The 12,714-nt window shown below is 47.2% G+C and overlaps 2 protein-coding genes across 3 annotated transcripts in view; one reads left to right on the top strand and one right to left on the bottom strand.

Annotated features, from left to right (window-relative positions):
- kirrel3l (kirre like nephrin family adhesion molecule 3, like) overlaps positions 1-12,714 on the bottom strand; it is a 32,385-nt gene that overhangs the window by 16,484 nt on the left and 3,187 nt on the right. The gene's annotated exons all lie outside the window — the stretch shown is intronic.
- The window catches only part of nphs1 (NPHS1 adhesion molecule, nephrin), a 92,836-nt gene continuing 91,836 nt past the window's right edge, over positions 11,715-12,714 (top strand). Inside the window, exon 1 of the mRNA XM_084026971.1 lies at positions 11,715-11,774. The gene's annotated coding sequence lies outside the window, so the exon portion shown is untranslated. The remainder of the gene's footprint in view (positions 11,775-12,714) is intronic.

Here is a 12,714-nt window from a genome sequence, read left to right as displayed (position 1 = left end):
CTGCGGACCTCTTCGTCTCTGCAGATGGCCTCAGCTCCCTCTCTCTCATACCTTCGTGCATCCCGTCCTCCTCTCAATCCTTTCACTCCCACGTCGCATTCCATCTGCACTCCCACCCACCCACTCTCGCTGTCTTTTTTTCCCCCCATTCTGCGTTTTTTGTGCCCAAATTGCAGTCTAACAGCTCTTTAAGAGCTGTTTTGCTGGAGTTTAATCCTCCTCGCCTCCCCTTTCAGCCTTTATTCCATTGTGAAATTCTTGGCTCAGACCGAGACCCGTTTTACAGTGCGGACTTGCTCATCCACCCGGCCCCCCTGTGCTGCTATGCTGATACCCCCACCCAAGGCTTCCATTCTCCTACAATCCAGCCCCATCCTCTCATTCCTCTGTTTATCACTCGTATGTCTGCAGTCAGTGAGCCATGATCCCTGAAATCAATGCCTAGCAGGCCTCCTTTGAGAGTTATGTAAGGTGTTACTAATTGTTGATTTGCTTTCTCCGTGGCTCTTTCTGCCACCACTCTGCTTTTCCGTGTCAGCTGTCATCTCTTGCCAGCATCTCCCTTTCACCCCCCCCCCCCCCCCCCCCCCTGCCCCCATCTCTCTCCCTCTCCTCCATCCCCTGTCCCTTTCTCCCACTCTCTGCATCCCCGGTGAGAAAATCACAGGGGTTTGTGTCAGCTTGTCAACACAACACTCAAGAAAGCAAGAAAGTCGAGGGAACAACAACAACAACCAAAAAAAAATAAATAAATAGACACTACATGTTTGAAAGACCGGAAGAACTGAAGTAAGGTAAAAATGGAAAAAGTGGGTTCCTGTCGGCTCCCAATTGCAAAGGAGCGGGGGCCATGGGGGGGTTTGATGGAACGCTGTAATCAGTCTGTCTCCAAGGCTGTCACCACGAGGTTTTACTCTGCTAGAGTAGGGCACTGCACACATCAGGGCAGCAGCGAGGCTGATCGCATGGGCGAGCAGCGGCAGACTTTCTCCCCGGGTACCTGCTACAGCAGATGCAGTGGATAGAGTAATAGAGTGGTATGCATGCATGGAGGGGAAGAAGGGAGGGGGAGAAGAAGAAGAAGAAAAAAAAAAAAGGAGAGGCTGTGGGGAGGAGACCAAGAGTGCTGATGTGACACAGTGTGAGACTATGTGAATGGTTCACGCAGTCACTGTGCTGCAGTGGCCCGACAATGTGCCATAAATACACTCATTCTTATACTGTCTTCTCCCACTTGCTGCACACACACACACACACACACACACACACACACACACACACACACACACACACACACACACACACACAGACATTAATGCACACTCTATGTCACACTCCCATATCTTTAGGGTTTCAAGTGGGCAGAAGCGTCTCTGAGTATAATTCTAGCACAGCTTTTACTTCTACCACACACACACACACACTGACACACACACACTGAAGCCAACAGCCAAAGAGCTGAGAGCTGACTCCATGCAGACAGATAGCAAGTGACTGGCTGGCTGGCAGAAGGACAGGAAATAAAAAGCCATATAAAAAAGGAGAGAAAAGGGGAGGGAACCAGCGGTGGCGGTATGAAATTGTCTGTACACATCAGCCAGCGGTGTTGACAAGATGTTGATTGAGCTAGTCTTGTCATTTCATGTCATTCCTGCTTACCCCCTGGTGCTTCCACTGCAAGACAGCTGCTGGCTGGGTCTGTGTCACAGTTTCAGCCCTTCTCTGCCCCCCCTCTCTGATTCTCTCTCTCTTTCTCGTTGTATCTGTATCCCAGTTCCCCCCCCCCCCCCCCTCTGGCTCCCTCCCCCCTCTTTCACCAGTGTTTGGATGGAAGGGCTTTCAGTATAATTTACTGTGCTTTTAAATCATTAACTTCTTGTGCTGTTTGGTAAAAAAAAGCCCCGGTTTAGTGTGTGCACAACAGCTGACATGGTTGATAAAAACAGCAAGGGTGCGCAACGCGTGATGGAAAAGCTTCTCAAAGACGGGGCGGGAATAACATTTCTCCAAAAAAGTAAATCTTTTCATTGCCAGACATGAGAAGTAAACAAAACAATTATGAATAAATAATAGATAAAAAATCCATAAAACAATGAAGAGATCATGTTAAATTGCCTCCATCTCTTGCTTTTTCTAAAAGGCGGTAGAAATGAAAACAAAGGAATTCTCTACATAGATTCTGTACTGGGACTCTGGGCCGAATGCCCTGGGGTGTCAATTAATTTAGTCAAGGGATTTGCGGCCTACTCTTCCTAATTGAGCCCAGTGGAGGCCCCCTTGGCTCTCCTCGATAGGAAGTAGTGCGCTTCATAATTAATATTTTTTTCCCTCCTTTATTATTATTATTTTTTAATGAGGGTGGTAATATTGTAAATGTATGCATCTCATTAGAGTAAAAGGACCATCTACACTATTGTTCACTTTGCAGTGTTGCTGGTGAGATGAATAGCGGAGACAACCTCATTCAGAATGGCACATTGAAGTAGAAGCCGTGCTTTTGTGCGCGTTTGAATATAAAACACAGCGAGCTCAATGAGAGTCTCATTAGTGTTGCTTAATATGTGTGCCTTTTAAAGCTTAGAGGTTAATGCCCGACTTGCCTCCATTTCACTGGAGCTCTCTTTAATTTGATGCATAATTCTTTTTTTGTCAGCTGCTGACAAGAGCTCCTTCAGAGAAAGCAGCTGAGCTGTGTTGCGAACTCCTGCATCCAACAGGAACACAAAGGCACAAAAACACTTCTAATTAAACCTGTTGGAAGTATTTCCCTTTCTCCCGCTCGCTCTGCATCACACAAGATATTTCTGAACTGCCCTATCTTCCGATCTCTCTGGCCGGAGAACGCAAACTCCTGGCGATTAAACAAATTACCTTGGCTCCCAGGAGAGCCATGGATCCAGTGAAAACAATAAGTGTGTGATTCACAATGCCGCCGCCTCTCTGTTCTTACAAGCAGCCTTCAAATTGCCATTTATTAATCAATGTCTGTGGTAAGTGTGACCGCGGTTTCTTTTCCTCCCCTTTTCATCTCGGAAGCTGAGAAAAGGCGAGTTTTAATTTAACATCAAAGTTTGATTCTGTTCCTCAGATTGCCTCCAACTTACTGATGACTAAGAGCTTCCAGAAGACGAGGAAAGGAGGGGAAGAATGTTACCTGCTGACCTCAATACATCCGGCTTTGTGTTGAGGAAAGAAGAAAAAAAAAAGGGAAAGGGGAAACTAATTTCCTGAAACTCCATTTCTTAAGCGTTGATTAGTAAAGGAGCATAATTAGAGTGAAATGTGAAGTCAGGGTTTTTTCGGATTGCGCCGCTTCCTCTAGAAAAATCAGGCCATGATTAATGAATAAATGATTAATGAGCGAACTAATTAATCAATTAATTATTAACCAAGCACTCTGAACAAGAAACGGGTAGGGTGACGGTGAACAGTGGATATAAGCGATGGTTAGGTTGTGTGTTAGAGGAAAAAAAAGGATTTAGGGTAATCTGCCTGTTTGTTCTGTCAGTTTGTTTTGTCTTCCGTTGCAGGGGAGGATGAGGAAGAGGGAGGGATGGGAGGAGGTGGAAGGCTTAGCCCTCCATCTTGAGCTTCCTGAGTCAGCCGGTGTCGTCTTCTCTGAGAGCGTTGACCTCAAAAGTCTCCCAAAAGTCTCCCAAAAGTCTCCCACCGTACATCTTGAGGTAAGATCTTTAGACCAACTACAGCGATGATGTTAGCATTGGGCTGTAAAAGGCCCCACGATTCAACCCGTCAACACATCTGAAAAGGCAGATAGCACAAAGTTCCCTTCTCTAACCAGCCCCACCCCACCCCCCCCCCCCTGTCTTTAACTAGGACACACCATCAATCTTTGATAATGTGCCGTGTGGGTCTCTCCTGTGTGACCGGGCTGATGAGACGCCACAGCGGGGATTGATGTATGAAACGCAGGCTCTGAATGTAACTGTGATATACTGGACCGTTTCAAGTCAAGTTTGACCTTTTTTTTCCCAGATATTAATCGCTGCAGTCAAAGAATATATGTGTGATATGTGCCTCCCCCAGGAGCGCCGCGCACTTTATTCCTCGCCGTGGACTTCTTCTACACCTTTAGCTTAGCGGGGGCTTTTTTTTTTATGTCTACCAGAAGTCCCTGGAGCTGCAACGCGACGGGATATGGAACACAAAATATTATTTTCTAAGCAGATGGGTTTATTGTGTGTATTAAAATGCGGCATCGCTCCATAAAGTTGCATATCCCCACTCCCCTCCCCTCCCCCTCCCGGCCCCGCGACACCCGGAAACAGATCCTCAAAGCGAGAACATGAGAGAAGGATCTTTCATCCCTGCATATCTTTCCTGGCGTTTACTGCTGGCCTTATTAACAGACTTGTGAGTGACGGAGGCAGAGTGTGCTGGGAGAATCCCGAGGGGCTTTGATGGAGGCAAGCGATGGAGCTGCAGCGAGCTGAGGGCAAGATCGTGTTTGCGTTTATCCGCTTCAAATGCTTTCTGAAGTTCTTTGTCGACGCGCGCTTTTAGCCTCGCGCTCCTTTCACGTCTGCGTACGTTCAAATCTATTGTTTTTCTCCCTAACGGCCACCGGTCGGGCTGGTGCTGCATTCTGTCCCGATCACACCGTGGCATCGCACATTACCTCGGAGTCAACTGGGTGTGAATAGGTCTTTGTCATGCTGGGTGGGTTGGACATATGGCGGCTGTGTGTAGGGATGTATCATGGCGGAGAATGCCGTGGGTTGGGCTCTTGACCCTTTGCTCGGCCTTTAACACCTTTTCTGCCTGCCGCCAACGTCTGTGTGGCTTGATGAACTTAAACACTTCATTGTGCACTCTGTTTTTTTTAGGGGGGTCTTGTTTTCTTTGGGGGTTTTGCTCGGGATGAATAATGTACACTTGCAGGGGGGCAGATGTGACTGTTTTACCAAACATGTAGCACGCGCCCTTTTCACACACAGATGGACCCACACTTGTGGTAGAAGTAAAGCTATACAACGGTAACGGTGCCTGTATCTTTGACTTCTAGAGAGGAATCCTGGTGTGACTCTTAATTAATGGTATGTCTAGCACTTCCACTGCGGCGACACCACCACACAAATAGAACAATGTTATCTGGAGAAATTACTCCAGCTTCAATCCACATGTCTGGTTACGCTACACTTTCAAACTTTTAAAAACTCTCCAGCTCTTTCTTCTGTTTTTCTTGCATTCTACCCAGGTCACATCTACGGAAAAGGCCTCAGGTTCGGGGCTCCGATAAACAAGTGAAGCGTTACAGGCTCTTAAGCCCATCTGGTGAGATGATCGATGATTAGACACAGTGTGGAGATAACTCCCTCAGCTTCCCTGCTGGCTACCGCTGATCCCATATCACCCTCGCAGGATATGGTATGAATCACAGGAAGTTGAGATCAATCTATATAGATTGTGCCGCTTGATTACAAATGAAAAAAAAAAAAAAAAGGAAAATAATAGCCCATTTTGGATAAGCCACTCGAATGCCTCAGAACCTGGCTGTGCTCGTGTGCGTGTCAAATAATAGCTCTTTAACTTCCTCCATTTACTGATTTCTGATATTTGTTGAGCCCTCTCGACAATCTGTCCCACCTTCATTGGTTTACTTTGCTCAGTCCACCCTGCTCTTAAATCTCCCTTCTTGAGGGAGTCGTCTTTTAAATCTTAATTAAAACAGACTCCGAACCCCCCCACCCTCCCAGGGGCTGGCTGAAAGCAGCTTAGAACAATCAAGAGGACGGATTAGAAGTGAGAAGAAAAGAAGAGAAGAGGAGACTCAAGAGGGAGGGAGGAGGGGGGAGAACAACAACAAGAGTGGAACGTCAGAAGGAAAATATTGAGAGGAGCGAGAGAGGGAGGAATGACCCCTTTCCTTCATCCCCCTTCGCTCTGTCTCCCGCTCTCTCTCAGGGCTCAGGAGTCTCGGCCTGACCTATTGACATTCAGCTTCTCGGCAGATTAAGCAGCGAATGGAGCCTCTGGAAAGGGTAAACACACTGGAGGAACAATGACCAACAGGCGGCAACCTTATTGGATTCTAATTAACTGCCAGGAGAGACGGCTAGGGGCACGTTAAGTGCTGTGGGACACAAGTTAGAGCCCCAGACCTTAACTACCACAACTCGCATCACCTAACGCTCTCCTCCTTCCTCGCTGATCGCCTCCATCTTCCTTTGTCTGCACATCCTTACTATTCTTCTCTCTTTCAATCTACTTGGCCGCTGTTTCACTTACGGCCCATGAGAACGGCAAACCGAGGCTTTTAAAAAGCTCTCCTCGGAGGGCTATTTGTCATCCCTCTTTTCCTGGGCTACCTCTCCCTTTCTCTCCCTTCCCCTTTTTTTTAACAAGGTGGAACGAGGCTCATCCCCCAGAGGTAGCTGTTTGACTGATAACGTTAAAATAGGCTGAAAAATAGGGAGAGATTATTTGATATTGAACAGATTGAATTATCTGGAGTGAGGGAGAGGGATGGAGGGGAGCGAAATCATCTTTCTGCATCGCTCTTGGGAGGAGCGCTACCGGAGGGGGGCGAGGGAGCTAAACGGGAAAGGAGCTAAACCTCAGTGGTCATATATCCAAAAAATACAGCTCTCCTTTTTTTTTGTTCTCCTACCCGAATTAACCAGGACACTAATTTGAGTGTGAGTCCGAGCCGGTCTCCCCGTATGTGTGAACTTTCTCACTGAGGCGGTGGGTCTTCTGTCTAGTGGTCCCCTGATGAGGCCAACTCACAACGGTGCTGTGGTTTCCGGGTCCTCCTATATGGAACCACGGACACTAATTAGACCGGTCTCATTAATGTGTTGGTGTAAGAGAAGGCTCTGGCCATCGTGAGCGGAGGCTGACACTGCAGAGAGAGAGGAGGGGGGGGGGGGGGGCAATGCCCTGCTAGAGACAGGCCATCGTCACCTCAGCAGGCATATAAAGCAATTCATTAATTGGTGTGAAAACACACATGAAGGCACACATGTGCAAACACACACACTCTGACACCTCGGCGTGAACACACATACTGATGGGTATTCCATAAACCCGTTGCTTGTTAACACATTAGCCTACCTGAGATCAAAGAGGCAAAGGCTGGAAGGAGAGAGGACAAGAGGAGTCATTATTTGTCAAGGAAAATTGCAGCCCAGTATTATGTTTGTCCCTTCGGCAAATCTGGCAGAATGGGGGGTTTTATCCGCTCCACAAAACTGAGGGATCTCTTCTCTTGTTACCATCATGTGAGAGTCTTTGAAATCCTCAGAGTACTTTTTTCTTTTTTTTTTTTAATCAAAGCTGGGAGGAAATGAATCGGAGCTACAGTTGTGATCCGAGCCCGGAGGTACAAAAAGGATCCACATGACCACTGTCCATTTCCACACCATTACAGCAACAGTCATGGCTGTAATAGGTTGAATTGGGCCATTGATTTCTCTCATGCACCCTCTCTTTCACCCCCCCCAAAAAAAATAGTCCGTGCCAGTTCTGAGAGTTCTTTAACATCACATGCTCGAAGACAGCTCACATGAAACTTAGGCCGTGGCCCAATAAAAGACACACACACACACACACACACACACACACACACACACACACACACACACACACACACACACACACACAATATGTCCCAGCTTGAGTTCTTTGGGAGTTAAACAAAGGACCGAGTTTAAATTGGCTTTTAAAGAACTCACCAGCACAATCAGGGAGTTGACTGGAGCCGTACTATAGTGTGTCAGGGAACTGTTTAGAGGAAGAAGAGTAGTTAGGCCAGAGGTCTACAGTGAAGTGAATGGCTAATCTAAAGTGTGACGGCTCAAGAGCTTCCCTCGACCGGCTTCAATGGGCCTCCAATCAGGCCCGACTGCCCCTCAATCGTTGGTCAGCTGTTTTTACTGGCTCGTGATTGAGTGGTTTCATTAAAGGCCCATTTATCTTCCCCTGTATCACGGCCCTGAAAGACTGGGGACATGCTCAACACACCCGCACACACCCCCCTACACGTTAACCTGAGCAGATGCACAACTGCATTAGCACACGTTGAACATTCAGTAACACAACAATCCACTACCTGAGAACATAGTTGAAAAGATGTCCGTTCTGTGTGCTGGTTTTATCAGACTTTCAACTTCTCTCTCTCTCTCTCTCTTACCGGACAACCTACCTACTTTCTTGTCGGCTTTCTTTCAGCTTTGCCGCCCGAGTGCACCGCCAGCTCTCTCTAGAAAATTGTCCCGGGCACTGTAGCTGTGATACCTTCAAGGGGTTTGGCATATGATGTGTTGAAGTGTAATACCGCCTGTACAAAATAGAAGGCCAGGTCAAACCATGACCCCACACAGACGGAGACCCTCCCAAACAAGCCACAACAAACAGCTTCCTGTCGCCACTCTGCCTTTGATGTGAAGAAGCAGAGATGAGATCCGTCTCCTCTTTCCTCCCCTCTCTCTTGCCCTTTTCTCTTTTTCTTTAGGACATCTCCCTATATCTCTCTATCCCCTCCCGCTGAGCAGGTGTATTAAATGATGTGACTATTCCAGCAGCATTGGGCCCCACCTCAAAGTGCAGTCTGTGAAGAGGGCTTTTCTCCTCTTCTCTCTTATCTTTTATCCCTTCCATCGGCCCCATCTTCTTTGCTCTCCCTTTCCCTTTCCCTTTAGCTTTATCCTTCTCCATCCCCTTTTACTTCTTTCAACGCGTTCCCTCGCACTCTTGAATGCGAAATAGAGAGGGCCATGTCTCTCATCTATTTTAATTCATCTACACCTCCCTGTCTATCTCCCTCTGTGCATCTCTCTCAGCCTATTGTCTATTTAGCTATACGTCTAATTATGCTGTCTCACTTATGTAATTAGCACAAAAATAAATGGCTGCCGGAGCTTCACCCCCCCGTTGTAGGCTCTGAGAAAACAAATTATGGAGAACAATAGGTACAAATGGCTTCTGCACCAAACCACATGATTGATGCAGCCTGGGTTTCCTGCATCTTATCCTTTCCTTTTTTCCCCTCCTTCCTCGCTTATTCTCTTTACTCTCAGTCCCTTCTCCATATCTCCAGCTTTGTACGTCTCTGTTTGGAAACAGAGGAGGACTTTCGAGGACTCTCTCGCCCCAACTATGTTATGATTGTATGGCTGTATCATCTGTCTTCCCTTCTTGGCGCTGACACTATATTCACACTGACATCATATTAGGCAAGGTCCTTTTTTTTCTATCCCTTTCTTTATTTCTCTCTCTCCGCTCCAGTCTCTCTTTCCCGTCCCCTGCTGTTGTCTCCACTGGCACTCTCCTCTATCCCCGAGAGGATTCTATACGCCACGACTGCAAAGCAAACGCCTGGGACTCTCTAAAGCAAACAGCCAGCATCCGGTGCCGTAGCCCCATCTGTGGATAGTCTGAGCAGGGAACAATCAGTCCCTCTCCTCCGCTGCTTCGTTCTCTTTCCAGCCCCCCTGGGATCGGCACAGCACGAGGATGCCTCAGTCAGACGGGTGCAATGTGCTGGAACAATGGTTGGGCTGCTTCCTCCAGGAGGGGTGTTAGGTTCACCTCAGCCGGCTTGGGAAGCACTTAGCCATGTGTTCTTGTCCTTGCAGCAGGAATGTGGCAAAAACAAAAAAAAGGCCTCCTACACCTTTCTCACCTCACCCTCGTATACCCCCCCGATACGCAACTCTACACTCGCACACACAAGCACGCTCTGCGTGTCCAAGTGTACACCTGAGATCTTATGTCTAGCCAGAGGTGCTGAAATATCAACTTTCTTTTTAATCCCCCTCAGACTTGCAGTCAGTTACACCTTTGTTGTTTTTTTTTGCTCACCTCAGCCATGCTGGAAGAAAAACAACAGGTTCAAGCATATCCATTACCTGAAATGCCAGGCTCCAAGCAGTAAATCCCTTTGACCCCTCTACCTTCCTTGTCTTTCTTTCTCTCACTCTCCCTCCCCCCTGTTCTCACGCTGAGCCCACTTCTGCATTGGTTTTCCTTGGCCAAACACACAGCAGAGAGAGAGAGACACACCTTACCCTCCTCCCGGTGCAACCGCCACACACCTCAACCACCCACGCACATCGCCGTTCCTCACGTCTCCACACGGCTCAATAACATTAACATGTTTCGCCTTTGAGGGAGCCGCAGTTAAAAGCTCGATCGATGAGCTTTGACTGACACCCCTCAGCTGATAGCAAATTGGCTGTCTTCTCTAACGTGCCTCCGAGGGTGCGGTTCTCAGCTCCCATTCGAAAAATTGGGGGGAAAAATGGAAATAAAAGACATCTCCTCAACCCTTCACCCAGCCTCCTACAACAACACTTCAGCGTTTCATTGTGCAGAGAAAGAAGAAGGCCGAGCCGCAGACAACCCACTATTTTGGTTAATGCTTGAGTCACCAACACAATATTAGCCCTGGCGCTCCAGGCAGTTTGAACTGTCAGGAAGGAGAGATGAAAAGAAGAATAATAAGGGAGGGGGGTTGGGGGGTGGGGGGGGGGGGGCTGGACCTCAAGTAACGAGTAGTTGGAGAACTTAGTCCCACAAGTGTATGCACAGCCTCCATCACTAATAAAGTGAGCAGCAGGCAGGCAATCTCTTGTTTCCTTGAATGTGTTTTTACCCCTAGTTGGTTAAGGAGATGACATGTCCTGATTGCTGGAGCATCATTAATTAGACAGTTGGACTTTGACTAATCGCTGCAGAAAGGGCACACAGCCCTGAAGATGCCAAACACTCATCTCAGCTTATCATACTATGCCCCAGTGTGTGCCCTTGACCTCTCTCTCTGTGTGTTTGTCTGTGTGTGTGTGTGTGTGTGTGTGTGTGTGTGTGTGTGTGTGTGTGTGTGTGTGTGTGTGTGTGTGTGTGTGTTTTAAGGATGTTGCTTCCGTGAGCTCCTCATCATGAGTCATTTCTGGATGATGTGCACACAAGCCTCGATACACCCGGAGAAATATTTCACAAATCCTATATATATATATATATATATATATATATATATATATATATATATATATATATTCAATATTCCCTATTTAGGATGTGCAACTGACAACCACATTTCATACAAGGGGAGTAAAAAATAGGAGTTAAATCAAATACAATCCAGTGTTAAATGAATGTTGTCTGATGGTTTTCCAGACTGAACCTGTCTCGTCCCCCTTCTCGGCTGCCAGAATCCTTCTCCAACAGAGCTATCTTTAATATAAGGTTAAGGAACACGGCTGGTGAAGATAACACAGGAACAGATATTGCTGCAACGCAGAAGATAAATTTCAATTTGCTGTTGGTTTGTGTGTCTCGGCAGGCGATATGAAATTCTTGTCTTGCCAGGCAGGAATTGATTGGAAAACAAAAATGAATGTGTGGTCTAGTATGTCTGCAATTTCTCCTGTTGTATGTTGGCGCCTGGGCTTAGGGTCTCTTGAAATTGTGATACATCTCTCTAGAAGCAAGTGACACTTGCATTTTAGGTGGTGATAAATGCAAGTCTTTCTTGAAATAGCCGCTACAGTTTGAACGTGACTGTTTCCCTTCTAGGGGGGCTGTTTTAATGTCACGTACATCCCTCTACTCTTTCCATTACTCTGTTTGTAGAGAAAAAATAAACACGTTTGTGCTGTCCCCCACCAGTGTGTATGCTGATGATACAGCCTGAAGCGCTGTACTGAAGAAGAAGACTCCAGGCAACGGCAGGAAGCTGACACGGCCCCTCCATTGTCCCAATCCCTGTCATTTCCTCCCCGGATCCTCCGACTGCCCCAGAGGAAGACAAGGTGAGGATGTGCAGAAACAGACACAAGGAGAAAGCAAAGACAAAAAGAGGATGGGAGGGTAGGGGTAAAAATAATCCCGCGAGAGGCCAAGTGCCATCCACTGTTTGTTACCTGGCTTCTTCAGGCTTCCTGTGTTGAGCCGGACCGGCACACACATCCAGTCAAGTCGCTAACAGCTGATAACAAAGCCTGGGGACGCACTGCCAAGTTCTTTATCTGTGTTTACCTGCATGGCAAAGCTGATTAGAGACAGGCAACATTGCAAGGCCCTATTGTTTCCTTTCTTCTTCCAGTTTCTCCGGCCGTACACGCAGCGAGCGCGTGTGCAGGAAGGGGGAATGGGAAGCTATCCGTTGATGAAGAAGGCCAGAGAGACAATGACGTGTGTGCGAGACACGTCGCCAGGATGAGGAGAAACAGCAGGCCATTGTTTAAGATCTTGATCATTCATTACTGCCTGGATGTTTGTGCGTGCCGCTGTGTGTGTCTGTGAACATCGACAGGCTTTGTTCAAGAAACGCTCTAGTGTTAAAGATTTTCTTTGACTTAAAAAGTAATAAACATACATATAGATATAGATTAAGATTCAGCTGCAATAAATGTAGCGTACAGATGTTTACATTAGATTTGTGGAAAGTGAAGAACATGTGGACAACAGCCATTACCTCAGCTCACCTAAGACGGGAAATCAAAGTAGGCCAAAATTCATCTATATCTTTGACATGACTACGTCTCCTAAATAATGCAAAGCACTTCTGGTCGACGCTCAGCTGTGTTCGGATTCTGCTGCGTCTGCACTATTGTGCACCTCGTACCTCCTCACCGGCTGGCCGGGGTTCTCGCCTTCAAACTTTCTACCCCTATCCTCCATCTCTTTTGTCTCGCAGTGGATTGAGGGAAAACTAAACGGAGAGATTCCAGAGCATGAGTATGTATGTGT

The sequence above is a fragment of the Eutrigla gurnardus genome (genome assembly GCF_963514095.1).
Source record: "Eutrigla gurnardus genome assembly, chromosome: 14".
NCBI lineage: Eukaryota > Metazoa > Chordata > Actinopteri > Perciformes > Triglidae > Eutrigla > Eutrigla gurnardus.
This window is presented reverse-complemented; position numbering and strand designations above follow the sequence as displayed.